Consider the following 7560-nt stretch of genomic DNA (forward strand, 5'->3'; position numbering starts at 1 on the left):
GATGATGATGATGGCATTTGTTAAGCGCTTACTATGTGCCAAGCACTGTTTTAAGTGCTGGAGTGCTTACTGTGTAAAGAGCGCAGTACTAAGCGCTTGGAAAGTACAATTCGGCAACAAATGCACAATGCAATAGAGTCAGTAGATGCAACATTATTCATTCATTCAGTAGTATTTATTGAGTGCTTACTGTGTGCAGAGCACAGTACCAAGCGCTTGGAAAGTTCAATTCGGCAACAAATGCACAATGCAATAGTCGGTAAATGCAACATTGTTCATTCATTCCATCGTATTTATTGAGCGCTTACTGTGTGCAGAGCACTGTACTAAGCGCTTGGGAGAAGACAAGTCGGCAACATATAGAGACAGTCCCTACCCAGCGACAGGCTCACAGTCTTGAAGGGGGAGACACAAAACAAAACAAGTGGATAGGTGTCAAAACCATCAGAATAAATAGAATTAAAGCTATTTGTTATAGTGTTCTTTCCCAAGCGCTCAGTATAGTGCTCTGCACACCGAAAGCACTCAATAAATACGATGGAATGAATGAAAGAAATAGGAACCTCAAATGCGTGTCTACCCCCATGCCCTCACCTTGGCCTGAGAGAACAAGTAAGAAGCGATGCTTCCTCTCCCAATCACCCATTTCTACAGCTTGTCGGCTGTGTGACCTTGGTCAAGTCACTTACCCTCTCTGTGCCTCAGTTCCCTCACCTGTAAAATGGTCATTAAGACCATGAGCCCCACGTTGGACAACCTGATTAGCTTGTAACTACCCTAGAGCTTAGAACAGTGCACGACACATAGTATGGGCTTAACAAACACCATTTAAAAAAAAAAATTAGGAGACCTGGATTCTAAACCTGCCCCTGCCCTGCTGGGGGATCTTGCCTGTCCTTTTGCTTTACTGTGCCTCAGTTTCCTCATCTGTGAAATGGGGATTCAACCTCTAGACTGTGAGCCCACTGTTGGGTAGGGACCGTCTCTATATGTTGCCAACTTGTACTTCCCAAGCGCTTAGTACAGTGCTCTGCACACAGTAAGCGCTCAATAAATACGATTGATTGATTGATTGACTGTCCCCTTTAGACTCTCATCCCTGTGTGGAGCAGGGACTGTGCATGTTCTGACCCCCTTGTAGCTACTCCAGGGCTTAGCAGATTTATTATTATTATTATTATTATTATTATTATTATTATTATTATTATTATTATATTATCATCAGGCAGAGTATGTACTTGGGAGTTTATTTATACAAAATACCCTGAAAATAAATCCTTCTCTCTCAGGATCAAGATCAATAAAACTCCAGGATATACCAACCGCAGTCTAATCAAATGAATCAGGTTCAATCAACTGCTCTATCACCCTACATCTAATTAAGCATTTAGGATGGATTTAGGGAATGCAACTTTTATTTTATCATCATTATGGTATTTGTTAACCGCTTGCTATGTTCCAGGCACTGTTCTAAGCGCTGGGGTAGTTATAAAATAATCGGATCCGACACAGTCCCCGTCCCGCATAGGGCTCACAGCTCTAACCGTACATTTTACAGAGAAGGGAAGTGAGGCACAGAGAAGTTAAGTGACTTGTCCGAGGTCGCACAGCAGACAATTGGCAGAGTCGGGATTAGAATCCATGACCTTCTGACTCCCACCCCCGTGCTGTATTCACTAGGCCATGCTGCTTCCCAAGAGCTAATCGAGGGAAAGGGAGTTCAGCTGATTCTATAGGGTTTGCCGGCCTCCCCGCCACCTCCCTATTGACCTTACACATTCCCTTGGTTTTTCACAGGTTTAGGGGATTTGGGAAAAAGCCAAGTGACCAAAGAGGATTTTTTTTCCTGGCATTGGCTAACACGTCGGTGGAGGGAAATGTGGTTCCAATCTACAGGATGAAGCAGGGTTTGAAACCAGCTTGATTGAAAGGGTGGGGGGCTCTGGTCAGGACACCCCCGGGCTGGGGCCGAAGGGGAGCCTAGAGGATGCATCATAGACATTATAATAAAAATAATAAGGATGATGGTATTTGTTAAGTGCTTACTATGTGCCAAGCACTCTTCTAAGCACCAGGAGAGATACAAGGTAATCAGGTTAGAGAAGCAGCATGGCTCAGTGGAAAGATCCCGGGCTTTGGAGTCAGAGGTCATGGGTTCCAATCCTGGCTCTGCCAACTGTCAGCTGTGTGACTTTGGGGAAGTCACTTCACTTCTCTGGGCCTCAGTTCCCTCATCTGTAAAATGGGGATGAAGACTGTGAGCCCCCTTTGGGACAACCTGCTCACCTTGTACCTCCCCAGCGCTTAGAACAGTGCTTTGCACATAGGAAGTGCTTAATAAATGCCATTATTATTATTATTAGGTTGTTCTGTGTGGGGCTCACAGTCTTCATCCCCATTTTCCAGATGTGGTAACTGAGGCCCAGAGAAGTGAAGTGACTTGCCCAAAGTCACACAGCTGACAAGCGGCGGAGGCGGGATTAGAACCCAAGACCTCTGACTCCCAAGCCCGGACTCTTTCCAGTCATTCATTCAATCATATTTATTGAGCGCTTACTGTGTGCAGAGCACTGTACTAAAGGCGACGCTCAACTTCTTGCTGGCCCTGAGCGCCTCCCCTCCCCAGAGTCTGAGCCCACCTCACCCGCTCTAGGAAGCTTTCCCTGATTCAACCCTCCTAGAATCCTGAGCCCACCTCACCCACTTCAGTAAGCTTTTAAATAATAAAATAATAATAATGGTACTTGGTAAGCACTTACTATGCGCCAAGCATTGTTCTAAGCATTGGGGTAGATATAAGTTAAGTCTGAGCCCACCTCGCCCTCTCCACGAAGCTTTCCCTGCTTCCCCCCTCCCAGGAGTGTAAACCCAACTCACCCCCTCCAGGAAGCTTTCCCTGATCACCCCTCCGAGAATCCTGAGCCCTCCTCACCCCCTCCAGGAAGCTTTCTCTGATTGCCCTTTCCGAGAATCCTGAGCTCACCTCACCCCCTCCAGGAAGCCCCCCATGATTATTCCAGCCTTCAGCACCCCGCCCGCCCACGACGCTGACCTTCCCCGGGGAAGAAGGGGAAAACCCAGCCTGGACTTCTGTCAGGATCCCCCGTGTTCCCCAATGGGGGTGGGCACCGGTGTTTTAGAGAAGCAGCATGGCTCAGTGGAAAGAGCCCGGGCTTTGGTGTCAGAGGACATGGGTTCAAATCCCGGCTCCGCCACTTGTCAGCTGTGTGACTTTGGGCAAGTCACGGAACTTCTCTGGGCCTCAGTGACCTCATGTAAAATGGGGATGAAGACTGTGAGCCCCCGTGGGACAACCTCATCACCTTGTAACCTCCCCAGCGCTTAGAACAGTGCTTTGCACATAGTAAGCGCTTAATAAATGCCATTATTATTATTAGACGTGCCCACTCAGCAGCAGCAGCCGGCTGTGTGACCAGTGTGACCACCACAGGCCCAGTCCCCCCCATCTTCCAATACCCCCAGCCCCCACAGCCCTCCCCCGTCCAGTCCATGCCAGGAGGGTGTCTCGCCAGCCAGATGGTCCCCCTTGGCTCCGTGGGGACCCGAGGGCCAGGATGCCTGGGAACCCAGTGTGCGGGAGTGGTGAAGGTGGGCAGCGGGGAGGGGGGAGTCCAGTGGGCTTGCAGCCATACGGGGTCAGACGTCAAAGTGGCCACTCGGCCGGACAGATGACGGGCCGACTCCCCCTGCGGCCCGGGCTCTGGCCTATTGAGGCGCTTGGCGGGTGTTGTCTACCAGCAAACTTGGCATGACTCGTGTCTCTCCCCACTTCAATCCATACTTCATGCTGCTGCCCGGATTATCTTTGTCCAGAAACGCCCTGGGCATATTACTCCCCTCCTCAAAAATCTCCGGCGGCTACCAGTCAATCTGCGCATCAGGCAGAAACTCCTCACCCTGGGCTTCAAGGCTGTCCGTCACCTCGCCCCCTCCTACCTCACCTTCCTCCTCTCCTTCTCCAGCCCAGCCCGCACAGTCCTCTCCTCCACCACTAATCTCCTCACCGTACCTCGTTCTCGCCTGTCCCGCCATCGGCCCCCGGCCCACGTGCTCCCCCCGGGCCTGGAATGCCCTCCCTCTGCCCATCCGCCAAGCTAGCTCTCTTCCTCCCTTCAAGGCCCTACTGCGAGCTCACCTCCTCCAGGAGGCCTTCCCACACTGAGCCCCTTCCTTCCTCTCCCCCTCGTCCCCCTCTCCATCCCCCTCATCTTACCTCCTTCCCTTCCCCACAGCACCTGTATATATGTATATATGTTTGTACTTATTTATTACTCTATTTATTTTACTTGTACAAATCTATTCTATTTATTTTCTTTAGTTAGTATGTTTGGTTTTGTTCTATGTCTCCCCCTTTTAGACTGTGAGCCCACTGTTGGGTAGGGACTGTCTCTATATGTTGCCAATTTGTACTTTCCAAGCGCTTAGTACAGTGCTCTGCACACAGCAAGCGCTCAATAAATACGATTGATGATGATGATGATGATGATGACTGACTCCATCTTGTGCATACCAACAGTAACCCTTTATTTTGTGCAGACCGAAAGCACTCCAGTGTTTGTAAAGTAACATCAACCAAAGCGGCCCCTCTCTGTCTGGAATGTCCCCATCCTGCGTTGACCATTATCTCCCGATAACATCTTGTAAACAGGGATTTTAACACTAACCAAGCCATGACAAACAACCGGTTGCACTTTAACTCGGGATCTAGGAATGCCAAGGCCTCACGGATGGCACTACTCTCAGGAATCCTTTGTGTAGCTCGGATTTGAAACCCAATAAAAGAGGAAGAAGCGGCTGGGATCGGGGCTGCTTGTCACTCGCAGGTAGCCACTTTCCTTCTTTGCCGCTCTATCTGAACTCACGTCTCCGAGTCCCCTTTTAGACTGTGAGCCCACTGTTGGGTAGGGACTGTCTCTATACGTTGCCAATTTGTACTTCCCAATGTGTGCAGAGCACTGTCCTAAGCGCTCAATAAATACGATTGATGATGATGATGATGAGTCATTTTTCTTCTCTGCGTCACCACCCTGGGTACAAGAACCCTGCGGCCGATTTACACCGAGTTAACCTATTTTGCACCCTACTTGTCGATAACAGCGGGGAGGGGGATCTAGGCCACCCGGGGCGATGGACCAGGGGAGGGGGCTGCACCTTGGGACCTGAGGAGGTGGGAGAGGGTCTGGCTGCCCCCCAAGACCCTAGGAGAGGGGATATCGGGGCGCGGGCAGGGCTGTCTTTGGTCAATCTCAGGCAGTGTCGAATCTCACGTCCTTCCCATCGCGGGGTCGCGTCCCACGTGCTTCTTTAGCCTCTTTTTCCCCAGGCCCTTCTGGGCGCCCCCAGACCCATCCAGTGCCCCCCCTCCACAGCCCGTCCCCTTCTTCAGGGTCCAGGGCCACCGGAGTTTGTGGCAGGAGGGGCTCCCGGGGCCAGCAGCTTCACTGGGCCCACCTTGGAGGAACAGAGCCGGTGGGCGGCCTTCACTTGCCCAAGTAGCCAGGGTAGGGCGGGGGCGGGGGCAGATGAGGCTGGGGCATCGCCGTGTAGGGGGGCGGAGGGTCCCTGGGGGGCACAAGCTCGCAGTCGCAGCTGTAGGGTGGGGGGACCGCTGAAGGAGGAAGAAGAAGAAAAGAAAAGCAAGTCAGCTCATAATAATAGCAATAACGATGGTATCTGTTAGGGGCTTATTACCTGACAATAAATTCATGTGTCAATAAATACGATTGAATGAATGGTACTTGTTAAGCACTTACTATGTGCCAAGGACCGGGGTAGATACAAGGTGATCAGGTTGTCCCACGGGGGGCTCACAGTCTTCATCCCCATTTGACAGATGAGGCCCAGAGAAGTGAAGTGACTCGCCCAAGGTCACACAGCTGACAAGTGGCGGAGGTGGGATCAGAACCCACGACCTCTGGCTCCCCAGGCCGTGCTCTTTCCCTTGAGCCACGCTGCTTCTCTGAATGTGCTTCCTTCTCTGAATGAATGTGTCGAGCACTGTTCTAAGCGCTGGGGTAGGTGCCAGCTAATCAGGCTGGACACAGCCCCTGTCCCACGTGGGGCTCATAGCCTTGATTCCCATTTTAGAAATGAGGGAACTGAGGCCCGGGGAATAATAATAATATTCATTCATTCATTCAATCGTATTTATTCATTCATTCATTCAATCGTATTTATTGAGCACTTACTGTGTGCAGAGCACTGTACTAAGCGCTTGGGAAGTACAAGTTGACAGCTGTTACTATGGGCCAGGCAATGTCCTAAGTGCTGCGGTGGATTCCCGCAAATTGGGTTGGATGCAGTCCCTGTCCCACGTGGGGCTCACGGTCTCAATCCGCATTTTACAGAGGAGGGAACTGAGGCCCAGAGAAGTGAAGTGACTTGGCCAAGGACAAGTGGTAGGGCAGGGATTAGAACACACGACCCACTAGGCCACACCCCCCGCTGCCTGAATGGGGATGTGCAGGGAGCCTGCCCCCTGCCGGCTGGGTGGGGGTAATAATAATAATAATAATAATAATAATAATGGCATTTGTCAAGCACTTACTATGTGCAAAGCACTGTTCTAAGCGCTGGGGGGATGCAAGATCAATCAATCAATCAATCATATTTATTGAGCGCTTACTGTGTGCAGAGCACTGTACTCAGCGCTTGGTAAATACAAGATGGCACCATATAGAGACAGTCCCTACCCAACAGTGGGCTCACAGTCTAAAAGGGGGAGACAGAGAACAAAACCAAACATACTAACAAAATAAAATGAATAGAATATTTACAAATAAAATAAATAAATAGAGTAATAAATATGTACAGGCATATATACAGGTGCTGTGGGGAAGGGAAGGAGGTAAGATTGGGGGGATGGAGAGGGGGGCGAGGGGGAGAGGAAGGAAGGGGCCCAGTGTGGGAAGGCCTCCTGGAGGAGGTGAGCTCTCAGCAGGGCCTTGAAGGGAGGAAGAGAGCTAGCTTGGCAGATGGGCAGAGGGAGGGCATTCCGGGCCCGGGGGATGACGTGGGCCGGGGGACGATGGCGGGACAGGCGAGAATGAGGCCTAACGGTGAGGAGATTAGTGGCGGAGGAGCGGAGGGTGCGGGCTGGGCTGGAGAAGGACAGAAGGGAGGTGAGGTAGGAGGGGGCGAGGGGATGGACAGCCTGGAAGCCCAGGGTGAGGAGCTTCTGCCTGATATTGGGCAGATGATCCGGTTGTCCCACGTGGGGCTCACAGTTTTAATCCCCATTTTACAGGCCCAAGGTCACACAGCCGACAAGTGGCTGAGGCGGAATTCGAACCCATGACCTCTAACTCCCAAGCTCGCGCTCCTTCCAATGAGCCACGCTGCTTAGCCCGCCCCCTGCTGGTTGTATAGGGGGAGGGGGAGCCCGCCCCCTGCTGGCTGTATGGGGGAGGGGAACCCGCCCCCTGCTGGTTGTATAGAGGGGAGGGGAGCCCGCCCCCTGCTGGCTGTATAGGGGGAGGGGAGCCCGGCCCCTGCTGGCTGTATAGGGGGAGAGGAGCCCGCCCCTGCTGGTTGTATAGG

The sequence above is a fragment of the Tachyglossus aculeatus genome, chromosome 24 (assembly GCF_015852505.1).
Source record: "Tachyglossus aculeatus isolate mTacAcu1 chromosome 24, mTacAcu1.pri, whole genome shotgun sequence".
Lineage (NCBI taxonomy): Eukaryota > Metazoa > Chordata > Mammalia > Monotremata > Tachyglossidae > Tachyglossus > Tachyglossus aculeatus.